Source organism: Cricetulus griseus, chromosome 9 (assembly GCF_003668045.3).
Source record: "Cricetulus griseus strain 17A/GY chromosome 9, alternate assembly CriGri-PICRH-1.0, whole genome shotgun sequence".
Taxonomy (NCBI): domain Eukaryota; kingdom Metazoa; phylum Chordata; class Mammalia; order Rodentia; family Cricetidae; genus Cricetulus; species Cricetulus griseus.
Genome location: NC_048602.1, coordinates 27,497,214 through 27,511,246, shown reverse-complemented (window position 1 = coordinate 27,511,246; position 14,033 = coordinate 27,497,214). Strand labels below are relative to the sequence as shown.

The 14,033-nt window shown below is 51.5% G+C and overlaps 1 non-coding gene across 1 annotated transcript; it reads right to left on the bottom strand.

The window, feature by feature from the left end:
• Positions 1-1,779: 1,779 nt before the first annotated feature.
• Trnaa-ugc lies at positions 1,780-1,851 on the bottom strand. The gene has a single exon. It is a non-coding gene; the product is annotated as a tRNA-Ala (tRNA).
• Between the last annotated feature and the right edge of the window lie 12,182 nt (positions 1,852-14,033).

Genomic DNA, 14,033 nt, shown 5'->3' with positions numbered 1-14,033 from the left:
TTCCCTCATATGAACAGCTCTTTGTCTCTGAATCTTCTTCCTCCTGCTTCATCCCTAATTTCTCCCAGGGAGGAGAAGGGGGTCTCCAGGGAGAAACAAAGGGGACATGGGCCTTGATCCCCCTTCCAGAGGGGGAGGCAGAGTGGAGTTCACCTCATTCGCTCTCAGTTTCTCAGCTTTGTCCCACTTTGTTTCTGAGGCCTGGGTGCAAATCCTACCATCTGCACTTTAGTGTGTGACTTCCAGAGTTGACCTGATTCAGCCTCGGTCCTCTCATTTGCTAAGTGGACCAGTTCAAGAAAGCACCTGTGTTGTCCCCCGGTTCCCCCCCCCACACACACACCTTTAAAAGTGTACGTGTACATTTGGGTGTTTATATGCCTCCACCTCGGGGGCTGTTCTTTGGTGTCAGTGGCATCCACCGTTTTCATTTTTGACACAGTCTCTCACTGCCCTATGACTCCCTGATTGGGCTGGGTTAGCAGAGCAGAGGCCACCCAGCACCAATTTCCTAGTGTGGGAATTACAGCTGGTGCCACACCACAACGAGTGTTTTTAATGTGTGGGTTTTTTTGTTTGTTTGTTTGTTTGTTGTTTTAATTGAACTCAGGTCCTGTGCTTGGCAGAGCAAGCACTTTACTCTGTGTAGACCAGGCTGGCCTCAAACTCACAGAAATCTGCCTGCCTCTGCCCCCTGAGCTCTGGGATTAAAGGTGTGCGCCACCATGCAAACACTTTGTTGATAGCTCTTTCTCCATGTCTGTTGGCATCTCCTCCATCTGTCAATTTGTTTGAGTCAGGGACTTCCTATGTAGCTCAGGCTGGCCTCAGCCTCTCCTTCTGCTGAATCTCCTGAGTGCTGAGATTTCAGACACGAGCCATGGGCCACCATGCTGTTTTGTTTTTTGTTTGTTTGTTTTTGACAGGGTTTCTCTGTGTAGCTTTGGAGCCTGTCCTGGAACTCTGTCTGTAGACCAGGTTGGCCTCGAACTCACAGAGATCCCCCTGCCTCTGCCTCCATAGTGCTGAGATTAAAGGTGTGCGCCACCATTGCTGGCTACTTTGTTTGTTTGTTTGTTTTAAAGATTTTATTTATTTATTATGTACACAACATTCTGCTTCCATGTCTATCTGCACACCAGAAGGAGGCACCAGATCTCATAACGGATGGTTGTGAGCCACCATGTGGTTGCTGGGAATTGAACTCAGGACCTCTGGAAGAGCAGCCGGTGCTCTTAACCTCTGAGCCGTCTCTCCAGCCCTGTTTGTTTGTTTTTAATTTTAGTTTGTGGATGTATTTGTTTTGTGTTTGTGTGTATGAGTGCTTTGCCTACATGTGTGTCTGTGTACCACGTACATATTGGGTGTGCAGGTCAGAAGAGGGCATCAGATCACTGGAGTGACAGATGGCTGTGAGCTGCCATGTGGGTGCTGGGAACTGAAGCCAGGTTCGTTGCAAGAGCAGACAGTGCTCTTAACTGCTAGCTGACCCTCCAATTGCTTTGCTGTTCTTCTGATGTAAATTGCTATGCAGTTGTAGCCGGGACTTGCTATGTAGTCCAGGCTGGACCCAAACAATACATCAGTTTCCTAAGTGCTGGGATTGCCTGTGTGTGTTGTCCTGCCTGGCCACACTGCTTGCTTTGGAAACTCTCCTGGCACTTGCTCTGGAGTCCAGGCTGGCCTCGAACTCGCAGAGATCCCCCTGCCTCTGCCTCCCGAGTGCTGGGATTAAAGGCGTGCGCCACCAATGCCCGGCAGGAACAATTAAAATGGGATGGGGGACGCCGGGAATTGAACCTGGGACCTCATGCGTGCAAAGCAGGAGCTCTACCACTGAGCTACATCCCCACTTGCCTTAACTCTTACCTGAGCTGCCAGGCTTTCTTGCCACCTTTTATGCACATGAGGCAGAAAGGGCTTCTTTATTCTGGTCAAGGTTGCATTAGAGTCAGCCCACTTAATCTCAGCCACGCTTGGTGAGGAAATTCACCTGCTAGTTCTACAACCTGGGGTTATAGCTGTGTTGGCACAGTGCTTTCCCAGGGCCATATCAACCTGTCAAGGTGACATAGGCCTGCAATCCCAATACTCCCAAGGCAGAGGCCGTGTGTGTGTGTGTGTGTGTGTGTGTGTGTGTGTGTGTGTCAGAAATTCAAGGTCATCCTCAACTACCTTGTCAAGTCCCAGGCCATCCTGGGCTACAGGGGACCCCATCTCAAGATGAAATGAAAATACAGTAGATTCCCTGTTGAAGTTGCTTCCCCAGCTCACACCACAAGGAACTGAAAGGAGTCGGGCTTTAAGCAGGGGTTCCCATGGCCCTGGTACCATCTCCAGCCTGCTGAGTTGGTCAGGTAGCCCTCAGCCCCAGAGGATACAAACCAGCTTTAATTCTCAGCCCCCACCCTCTGAGAAGGAATGGTTTGGATGGAGAAACTGAGGCATGGAAGGGAGAAGTTATGGGTTTGGGGTCACCTGCAGGGACCTGACAGCACATTCCACTCCTTGCAGCTTGAAACAGGGAGGGGCGAGTAGGTGGACAGGGGTGGACCATAGCAACAAGAAGGAATGGAGTTAGACTTCAGACACATGACAAGCAAGAGCCTGGATAAAGAGATAGCTAGGAGCCTTCTCTCTGGGTTCTTGGCTAGACATCCGACCTGGGTCCACTAGGATGCCCTGCCCCCAGGGGTGAATGCAGGCCAGCTTCCTGGAGCAAGGTCTGGACCTCCTGGCTCCTCCCCTGGGGCTTTGGCAGCTGCCAGGCACTGGGCAGAATCAGCCCGTTTGGGGCTCAGCCAAAGCTTTATCTTCTCTCTCTCTCTCCTGGGTCTGCACGAAGGAGCTGAGTCAAGGCGTTGCGACATCTGGTTTGTTCTCTCTGCTGCCTGGGAGAGTGACACCCCATGCGCCCCTCCCCCAACCACTTTGATCAGCCCGGAGGAACAGGATCAGGGTGTGGGGAGATAGGCACCTGCCCCTCGGTGGGTGGCTGGGTGTCTCAGGAGGTTGGGCGTAGATCAAACGGAGCAGGCAGGCCATGTAATAATGAATGTGGACCATCAGGTCTGCAACTGGAAATGAGACACTGTATCTGTCAGGTTGAGCCAGGCATGGTGGTGCACACCTGTCATCCGAGCTCTTGGAGGCTGAGGCAGGAGGGTCAGGAGTTTGAGGTTAGCTTGGGGGCAAAACAAAACACAACAAAACAAAACAAAAAAACAGACCTACTGGCTTCACATCTGGGTAAATGACTCGTCTCCTCTGAACCTCAGCTTCTTCTTCCTTTACACATTGGGGTAATACACATGTCTTATCAGATGGTTATGAGGGTCCAAAGAGTTCAGCCTCTCTCAGGACAGGCCTGGGACAGTATAAGTTCCAGTCAAAAGTGCCAGGTTGTGGTGGGAAACTCCCATTATCCCAGCACTTGGCAGGCAGAAGCAGGAGCTACAACAGAAAGACCCATCTCAAAAAGGGAAAACAGACAGTCAAAACTCAGAAACCTCAAAAAGCTCTTGAGGTGTGGCTCAGTGGTAGAGTCCCTGCCTAGAATGACCCCAGTGAGGGGCTGGGGTGTGGCTCAGTGGTAGAGCCCCTGCCTAGAATCCCCCAGTGAGGGGCTGGGGGCATGGCTCAGTGGTAGACTGCTTGTCTGGCATATGGATTGTTTTCAAAAGCTTTATTTTGATAGAGTTCTGGCTATGTAAACTAGGCTGGCCTCAAACTCAAAGAGACCCACCCTTGCTGGCTTCTTGAGTGCTGGGATTAAAGGGGTACACCATCTTGCTCAGCAAGACCGTGGTTTTGATTCTTAGCACCAGACAACAAAAAAACAGAGCCGGGCAGTGGTGGCTCACTCCTTTAATCCAGCACTCAGGAGGCAGAGGCAGGTGGATCTCTGTGAGTTCAAGGCCAGCCTGGTGTACAGAGTGAGTTCCAGGACAGCCAGGGCTACCCAGAGAGATGCTGTCTCTAAAACCCAAAACAACACACACACACACACACACACACACACACACACACACACACACACACACACACAAGAACTTGTGGCCTTTCTTGGCATGTATGTCCATGAAAACCTATAGTGACAGTGCCTTCAACGCTCACCTAGGCTAGCTCAGGGTACAGTCTTTATAGCCTGTAGTCTGTGCCTGGTGGAGAGAGGTGTGTGACTTCCCACTCCTAGAGGGGTGGCTCTTCTTCTTCTTCTTCTTCTTCTTCTTCTTCTTCTTCTTCTTCTTCTTCTTCTTTTTCTTCTTCTTCTTCTTCTTCTTCTTCTTCTTCTTCTTCTTCTTCTTCTTCCTCTTCCTCCTCCTCCTCCTCCTCCTCTTCTTCTTTTGGTTTTTGGAGACAGGATTTCTCTATGTAACTTTGGAGCCTGCCCGGGAACTTGCTCTTGTAGACCAGGCTGGTCTTAGACTCACAGAGATCCACCTGCCTCTGCCTCCCGAGTGCTGGGATTAAAGGCGTGTGCCACCACTGCCCAGTTAATGGCATTGATTTCTTTTGCTTGGGTGTACGGGTATCCACATATCCCAGTACACATGTCCAAGTGAGTAGATAGATGGCTTTGGGAGTCAGTTCTTCCTTACTTACGGGTCCTGGGGATTGAACTCGGGTCTTCAGTCTTGACAGAACACCTTTACCGGCTGAGCCTGCCCACTGGTGCTGTACCTCATCTGTCTTTTGTCTGTCCAGCTTCATAAAAGTACCAAGACTTCAGGTGCCATGTGGCCTTTGGAAACAGGGCTCTGCCTTCTGGGAGTCTGTTCACTTTGGGCCTCAGTTTCCCCCTGAGTCATTGCATACTAGCATGATGACAGTGAGGACTCCATGTGACATCTGGGAGATTTAATGACTCAGCAGTTACGCCTCTGGCATAGCTGTCTGGTGGAACGGCGCCTCCAGAGAGCATCTTCATCCTTCTATGGGACGATCCACAGCTCTGGTGTCACATGTCACGCTGTCTGGCAGCGTGGCCTAGGCAGAACCCTGCCCTGCCCCTCCCAGTTCGTCTGGACGCTGGGATGACTCCTCCTTTCTGGGTAAGGCAAGAGATTGGCAATGGAAAGCCCCCAGGAGCCTGGCACGCTCCACTTTCAGGGACAGTCGGTAGCCAGCTGGTGTCACGGCACCTGTGGGCCATAGGTAAGCAGGGCTGTGCCCCCAGGGAGACTGGGGTGGGGTTGAACAAGGGAAGTCCCAGGCTGGGAATCATGGGATGCTCTCATAGAAGGTCCATGCTTCTAGGATTCACCACAAAGGTGGGAGGGGAAGCCCCCAGTCTGGTTCATCTCAGAGAGCACAAGACAGGAAGCTCTGGGACGAGGGCTGGGGCTCAATTGGTGGAGTGCTGGCCTAGTGTGTAAGAATCCCTGGGTTCTGTCCTCAGAGCCACACAAACCAGGCAAGGTGGCGCAAGCCTTAATCCCAGCAAATGGCCTGGTGGAGGCCAGAGGATCCAGGTCAGCTTTGGCCGCAGAGCCAGCTCCAGGCCAGCTCCAGGCCAGCAAGATGGCTCGGTGGATAAAAGCACTTGCTACAAACCTGAGACCTCAGTTGGTTTGATCTCGAACAAAAAATATACGCCCCAGATTGTCCCCTGACTTCCATACTTATGAGGCACAAGTCTCTCTGTTTGTCTCTGTCTCTGTCTCTGTCTCTGTCTCTGTCTCTGTCTCTCTCTCACTCTCTCTCTCTCACACACACACACACATGTGGGTTTGGAGTCTGTCCTGGAACTCTCTTGGAAGACCAGGCTGGTCTCGAACTCATAGAGTTCTGCCTGCCTCTGCCTCCCCAGTGCTGGCATTAAAGGCATGCACCACCACTGCCCCGCCAAAGTGAGACTTTTTGAAAAAGAAAAAGGAGGTAGGGGAGAAGGAAAGAGAGAGAGAGAGAGAGAGAGAGAGAGAGAGAGAGAGAGAGAGAGAGAGCACTTTCCATGTTTGCCCAGGAAACAAGCAGGCGAGTGTAAGATCCGATGTGGAAGAGAGTGAGCACGCCTCCCTGTTCGCTGTCCTCAATTCCTTCCTCTGATTAGAACTGAGTTGTTCAGTCTCACTCCTCCATGAGAGACAGCCTCTGGGAGAGTATGACAAAGTTTTATTCCCAGAACTGGGCAAAGATCTGAGGATGCCCTTGAACCTCTGATCTTTCGGCCTTCATACCCCTAGAGCTGGGATAACAGGCACGGGCCACCACAGCCAATTTATGCAGGTGCCGGGGAGAGAACCCTTGGCTCCTTGGCTCCGTGGTGCCAAGCAACCTCTCCCCACCGCAGCCCAGTGGCTACTTCTTAAGCCTGGACTTGAGGAAAGGTGTCTGCCCTCAGTCTAGCCATTTTTGGAGTGGGGCAAGCCTCCATCATTAGACTAGGAGCCCCCGTTCCATCCTTCTAGTTTTTTTATTTTATTTTATGGGTGTGTGTTTGCCGGCATGTCCAGATGTGCACCACATGTGTGCAGAGAGAGCCCTGAGAGGCCAGAAGAGGGTACCAGATCCCCTGGAACAGGAGTTGTGGGTGGTTGTGAGCTATCATGTGGGTGCTGGGACTTGAACCTGGGTCCTCTTCAGGAGCAACAAGTGCTCTCAACTGCCGAGCCAACCCTCCAGTCCCAAGGAACCTCCCCCCTTTCTTAAATTTGTTTTTTAACAATTTATTTACCTATCTATCTATCTATCTATCTATCTATCTATCTATCTATCTATCTATCTTAGGGTCTGGATGTGTCTGTGTGTGCTCGGAGCAAACGTGAAGGTCAGAAGACAACCTGTGGGGCCCACAGTTGTGATTTAGGCTCTTGGGCTCAAAGGCAAGCCCCTTTACCTGTTGAGCCATCTCACTGACCACACAGAGCCCCCTTGGGAGATTTTACCAGAGGAAGACACAGGTATTTCCTAGTCCTCGTCGTCGGCCGTTTCCCTAGAAGTCCCATGCCACTGTCTCCACCTTCCCCACAGGGCCCCAAAGTACAAAGCCAAAGTTCCCCAGGCTTCTGGGAAACCCACGGTCACACAGAACTCTTCCTCACTGGCACCCGGGGGCGGGCAACGCAGGCTCAGTGTCTCCTCTCTCCGAGGCGGGGCTGTGGGGTCTGTCCGGCCCTCCAACATAGTTCGGTGGTCTTGTGACCCGGCTGGCGTGGCTGAATGTGCTCGTTTCTGTGGAATCAGGTCTCTAGTGGGCATCAGCTGTTTGTTCAGCGGCCTCTCAGCCAAGCGGCCCCAGGCTGACTCATCCCAGGAGACACCACCAGATGGGGCGTTGTTGACGATATCCATGCTGTCTCTGCAGGGCTTGGCTTTAAGCTGACTGCGGGGGGGGGGGATGGAGAAGGGGGATCTCACGACCTTGGTTATTGTCCCACCTTGCAGGAGGGGGCGGCTGACGGCTGGTGGCCTCTGCTTTTGTACATCTGTCAATCTTGATCTTATCGCTTCCTTCCCTGTGCTCACGTGGGTCACTTCTGGGAAAAATTAAATCTTTTTAGGTGTCTCTGATCCCAAATTATCATTTTTGTGGGCTCCAGATGCGGATATGTTCCCAAAGACCTTGTCTCCTGAATATTCCAGAAGGCTGAGAATGGACATTCGGAATGATAGAAGATTCGAAGAAAAAAATCCTGTTCAGAGATGTAGTTCAGTAATAGAACCCCTGCCTAGAATTCCACAGTGAGGGGCTGGGGGTGTGGCTCAGTGGTAGAGCCCCTGCCTAGAATCCCCCAGTGAGGGGCTGGGGGTGTGGCTCAGTGGTGGAGCCCCTGCCTAGAATCCCCCAGTGAGGGGCTGGGGGCGTGGCTCAGTGGTAGAGCCCCTGCCTAGAATCCCCCAGTGAGGGGCTGGGGTGTGGCTCAGTGGTAGAGCCCCTGCCTAGAATCCCCCAGTGAGGGGCTGGGGGCGTGGCTCAGTGGTAGAGCCCCTGCCTAGAATCCCCCAGTGAGGGGCTGGGGGCGTGGCTTAGTGATAGAATGCTTGCTCAGAATTCACTAGTAAGCCAGGCAGTGGTGGCGCACGCCTTGAATCCCAGCACTCGGGAGGCAGAGGCAGGCGGATCTCCGTGAGTTTGAGGCCAGCCTGGTCTATAGAGCTAGTTCCAGGACAGGCCAAAGCTACACAGAGAAACCCTGTCTCAAAAAACCAAACCAAGGGATGGAGAGATGGCTCAGAGGTCAAGAGCACTGACTGCTCTTCCAGAGACCCTGAGTTCAATTCCCGGCAACCACATGGTGGCTCACAGCCACCTTGAATGAGATCAGGTGTCCTCTGCTGGCATGCAGGCAGAAGACTGTATACATAATAAATAAATAAAATCTTAAAAAAAAAAACAAACCAAAACCAAAAACCAAAAAATCCAAGAATTCACCAGCGAGGCGCTTTAACCTGTGTGATGACCTAAGCACTGAGAGAGAAAAAGGGTGACAGACAGCTCAGCTATCGCATCTGAATGGAAAGATATCACAACACACATGGACCACTCTTGGCTGGGATCCGAGCTACAGCCCTCACCAAGGAAGCTTCTGCTTGCGTTAGGTGTGAACACACAGAGACCCACCCACAACTGATCCATGTGTGGATCAGTGCGATGCCTCAGAGAGCTGATGGGAAGTCTTCATCCGACCCGACCCTCGGCTCAGGATCGATGCGGAAGGAGAGGCGGAAGGAATTTAAGAGCCAGAGGATGGCTTCAAGGACGTAGCTTCTTCCAGACACATCAGGGCTGTGACAGCTCACACGAGGCATGCACCCGTTTAAACCAGACAAAATCCCAGCGCACAGAATCTTATTCCTAACTCCGTTTTCTCCTCTGGGTGTGGCAACCATATTCCAAGAAGACTCCATGACCGGGAGTAGCTGGTCAACACAAACGGGCTCCATTTTTTAAATTTTTTTTTTTGTCTGTGTGTTTTGTTTTAAAGTTTTTTATTTTTTATTTTTGTCTTGTTGGGCTTTGTTTTGAGAGATAAAGGAAAGGTGAATTTGGGTGGAGAGAAGATCTGAGAGCGTTTGGGGGGAGGAGAAACAATATGACCAAAGCGTGATGTGAAAACAATTTTTGAATTAAAAAATATTTTAGAAGCCAGGCGGTGGTGGCGCTCGGGAGGCAGTGGCAGGCAGATCTCTGTGAGTTCCAGGCCAGCCTGGGCTACACAGACAAACCCTGTCTCGAGCAACCAAAGCAAACAACAAAGCCCCCAAATTATTAAAAAGACAAATATTTTTAATGCAACATAACCATTTCACAGCCAGTTTAGAATCGGGGTTGCCCATTTGTTTGTTTTATTAATTTGGTGAGGTCCCACAGTCTCTTCCCACCCACCAGGCAACCTGCTTTTTGCTCCTAACCACTGAGTCATCTGTCCAGGCCCCAGGTTCCTCATCTTCTATTATCAGAGAATAATCAATCCTTTTTCACTGCCGTGTAGTAGTCCCTTATACGGACATGCTAATCATTATTAATCTTTTTTTTTTTGCTGGTGGAAGTATGGTTCATTTCTAGTTCCTGGCTTTTTGTTTGTTTGTTTATTTGGTTTATTTGTTTTTTTGAGATACAATTTCTCTGTGTACCCCTGGCTATCCCGGAACTCGCTCTGTAGACCAGGCTGGCTTCAAACTCACGGATATCCTCCTGCCTCTGCCTCCTGAGTCCTGGGATTAAAAGTGTGCCCCACCACTGCCTAGCCTAGTTCCTGGCTTTTGACCAGGGCTGTGTTTGTTTCCTGGAGTTCACACAGGCTTTGTTTTTGTTTTATTAATTTAAAAAAAATCATTTTACATTCCAACCAAAGTTCTCCCTCCCACCCCTTACAGGTTTTAAAGGATATTTTTTTACTTGAGCGTACGTGTGTGTGTGTCCGTGGGAATGTGTCGTCTATGGCCCTCATGTGGAGGTCAACAGACTTTGTGGAGGACTTGGTCTCTTCCCCCACCACGTGAGCCTTGGAGACTGCACTTAGATCATCACTGTCACCGGTGAACTTGCTGGGCGCCACGCTGTCAAGCGACTGACTATCTGCCGGTGTTCTCATGGGGCGGAGTCAGTCTCTACTTTGATCTCCAGTGTCTGCTGGGACTTCTAATTGCTTCACATCCTTGCTAGCTCTGGATCCTTCAGGTCTGTGAGTCATCTTAGTATTAGTGTATGAGTATTTGTGTCAGAATTTTCCCACAGGTATAAGGAGCATTTCCTAGATCACTGAGGGCATTGAACACCTTTTCCAGTATGTCCTCTTAAACCAAAGCCAACAGGAAGCTAGGCAATGGGGAGTGAATTTAAAACCTTGGGCATAATAGGTAGGGGCTCTACCACTGAGCCACGCCCCCAGCCCCTCACTGGGGGATCCTAGGCAGGGGCTCTACCACTGAGCCACGCCCCCAGCCCCTCACTGGGGGATTCTAGGCAGGGGCTCTACCACTGAGCCACGCCCCCAGCCCCTCACTGGGGGATTCTAGGCAGGGGCTCTACCACTGAGCCACGCCCCCAGCCCCTCACTGGGGGATTCTAGGCAGGGGCTCCACCACTGAGCCACGCCCCCAGCCCCTCACTGGGGGATTCTAGGCAGGGGCTCTATCGCTGAGTCAAGCTTCCCATCTGCACTATACCTCCCTTGCAATCCCTATGCCTCCCTATGAACCCTGCATTCTGGAATTCATTCATTTGTCTTCATCCTATTTTGTTCTAAATAACAACTGTGGGGGAGGATACAATCCTCGCACTCAAGGGAACTATGGTGAAGAGGATTCTCCACCCCAGTACTCTTTCTCTGAGTCCCTCTCTAAGTATCTGAGGCCAACCCTTAACACCTAAAAGAAAGCAGAGACCCAGGATGTCGTAATCCATTTAACTAGAAGTCTGGGATTCTAGAATTCTTTGTCTTAAGAATGTCTTATGTGTCGGGCATTGGTGGTGCACTCCTTTAATCCCAGCACTCGGGAGGCAGAGCAGGCGGATCTCTGTGAGTTCAAGGCCAGCCTGGTCTCCAGAGCGACTGCCAGAATGGGCTCCAAAGCTGCACAGAGAAACCCTGTCTTAAAAAAAAAAAAAAACAGATAAACAAACAAAAAACAAAAGAGAATGTCTTATGCATAGGACCAGAGTTGGATTTCCAGCGCCCATTTCAGGCAGTACACAACTGTAACTTCCGTTCCAGGGGGTCTAATACCTTCTTCTGGCTTCTGCTGACACCCAGCTCACATGCACAAATCCATACCCAGAGACACAAGTACACAAACTAAGACACTAAATCTTATCTTAAACAAAAAGTATTAGGCTTGGCCAGGTGCAGTGGTACAAGCCTGTTATCGCAGTGAACCCAAAGGCTGAGAGAGGAGTACCAAAAAAAAAGGTTAAGGCCTGCCTGGGCTACCGAGAAAGATCCTATTCTAAATTAGAATTAATGAAGAGAGCTCCTGCCTAGAGAGGACAGTGAGGGGCTGGGGCGTGGTTCAGTGGTGGAGCCCCTGCCTAGAATCCCCCAGTGAGGGACTGGGGGCGTGGCTCTGTGGTAGAGCCCCTGCCTAGAATCCCCCAGTGAGGGGCTGGGGGCGTGGCTCAGTGGTGGAGCCCCTGCCTAGAATCCCCCAGTGAGGGGCTGGGGGTGTGGCTCAGTGGTAGAGCCCCTGCCTAGAATCCCAGTGAGGGGCTGGGGTGTGGCTCAGTGGTAGAGCCCCTGCTAGAATCCCCCAGTGAGGGGCTGGGGGTGTGGCTCAGTGGTAGAGCCCTGCCTAGAATCCCCCAGTGAGGGGCTGGGGTGTGGCTCAGTGGTAGAGCCCCTGCCTAGAATCCCCCAGTGAGGGGCTGGGGTGTGGCTCAGTGGTAGAGCCCTGCCTAGAATCCCCCAGTGAGGGGCTGGGGTGGCTCAGTGGTAGAGCCCTGCCTAGAATCCCCCAGTGAGGGGCTGGGGGTGTGGCTCAGTGGTAGAGCCCCTGCCTAGAATCCCCCAGTGAGGGGCTGGGGTGTGGCTCAGTGGTAGAGCCCCTGCCTAGAATCCCCCAGTGAGGGGCTGGGGGCGTGGCTCAGCGGTAGAGCCCCTGCTAGAATCCCCCAGTGAGGGGGCTGGGGTGTGGCTCAGTGGTAGAGCCCCTGCCTAGAATCCCCCAGTGAAGGGCTGGGGGCGTGGCTCAGCGGTAGAGCCCCTGCCTAGAATCCCCCAGTGAGGGGCTGGGGGCGTGGCTTCATTCTTAGTGTAATGGAGGCCCCAGGTTTCTTTCCTAGCGTTGAAAAATCAGAAAGAAAATCTCAAAAAGGAAGGAAAGATCCAGGTTTCTTGTGTGTGAACATCAGACTCACCATGATCTTGATCTTGAGAAACAAGGAAACGGCGTAGGTCTGGCCTCCTCAGTGGACACCGGGATTGCGAAGTGAGGGGACAGGGAGGACTTCCGGTCCATGTCCCTCCCGTGCCTGTGGTAGTCACTCTCAATTCCATTCTCCCCGCAGTGTCCTGTCCTCCCCATTCCTGGCCCCGCCCTCCTGGCCCCTGTCTGCCTTGGCTTCCCTGGCCACACGGATGGATTCCAAGATAGCTGCCCTGGCCTGGATAGACAGCAGGAGAAAGTCCCGGGCACCAGGCACCTCCTCCCTGTGAGTGCTCCCTTAGCTGAGGTCTCTCTCCATTGCCTAACCCATTCTCTTTAGCTTCAAAGCCATGGCCATTGGCTCGGTCAGTAGAGTGTTTGCCTCGCATGCACAAAGCCCTGGATTCTACCCCCAGCACCCGGTGAACTGAATGTGGCAACGCTAGTTTGTGATCTCAACTCTTGAGGTGGTTGGAGGATCAGGAGTTCAAGGTCATCCTTGGCTACATACTTAGTTTGAAACCAGCCTTGGCTACATTAGACCCTTTCTCCAACAAAGCCAAACAATGCTGGGTGGTGGTGCATGCCTTTAATTCTAGTACTTGGGAGTCAGAGGCAGGAGGATCTCTGAGTTCAAGGCCAGCCTGGACCACATAGAGAGTTCCAAGACGTCCACGGTTACACCGAGAACCCCAGTCTTGAAACACCTCCCTCCCCAAAATAAAACAAAGCAAATAGAAAAATAAAACCAAACACCAGAGATGTAGACTACGGCTGTCAGACTATTAAACAAGCCTTTTTAGTGCTTTTAACTAGGCCTGTGAGATGGTTGGGTTAATAACGATGACGGCCACCAAGGCTAAGGATCTGAGTTCAGTTCCTGGAACTGATATGATAGGAGAGAATAGACTCCCCCAAGCTATCTTCTGACCTCTTCCACCCATTAAATAAACTGTCAAAAAATTCCCCACACACAATGTTCTTTTTGTTTGTTTGTTTTTTTAGAGACAGGGTTTCTCTGAGTTCCCTGGAACTTGCTCTGTAGACAAAGCTGACCTGGGACACACAGAGATCTGCCTGCCTCCGTCTCCTGAGTTCTGGGAATTTTTTATTTCATTTCATTTCATTTATTTATTTATTTTTAGATAGGATCTTACCATGTATCTCTGTCTGGGCTCTGTCCTGGAACTCACTGTAGACCAGGCTGACCTGGAACTCACAGAGAGACCCACCTGACACCTGACAGGTGCTAGGATTAAAGGCATGTGCCACCATGCTTGGTTTACAGACTAATACTCTTAAGTGTGGCCTGATGGCACACACAAGCCCCACGTATGACCCAGGGATGGCTGCACTCACTTTCCCAGGTCACCAAAGGAGTATCAGGTTGAAAGGAAGCAGTCGGGGCCTGGTAGTGCTGGGCACAGGCCCCACCCTGCAACACAGACATCATTGGCACCTACTCTGGCTTTGTGACCAGTTCCACCCTTAAAGCTCATGCGGCTCCTCTGTTTGGTTTGGACATATATCCTGGGCGGATTTACAGGGACACTTGAGGTGTCAGCATTACCCTCTCTCGTTGGCCAAAGTTCAGAGAGGCTGAAGATGGATTGAAAGTTCATACAGTCCTGACGGTAATGGCTGATATTTGACACATCAGCTCCAGGGCCGGGGCTCAGTGTGGTGTGTGTTTGTGTGACGCTTCAAACTCCAGACCCTGTGAAAGA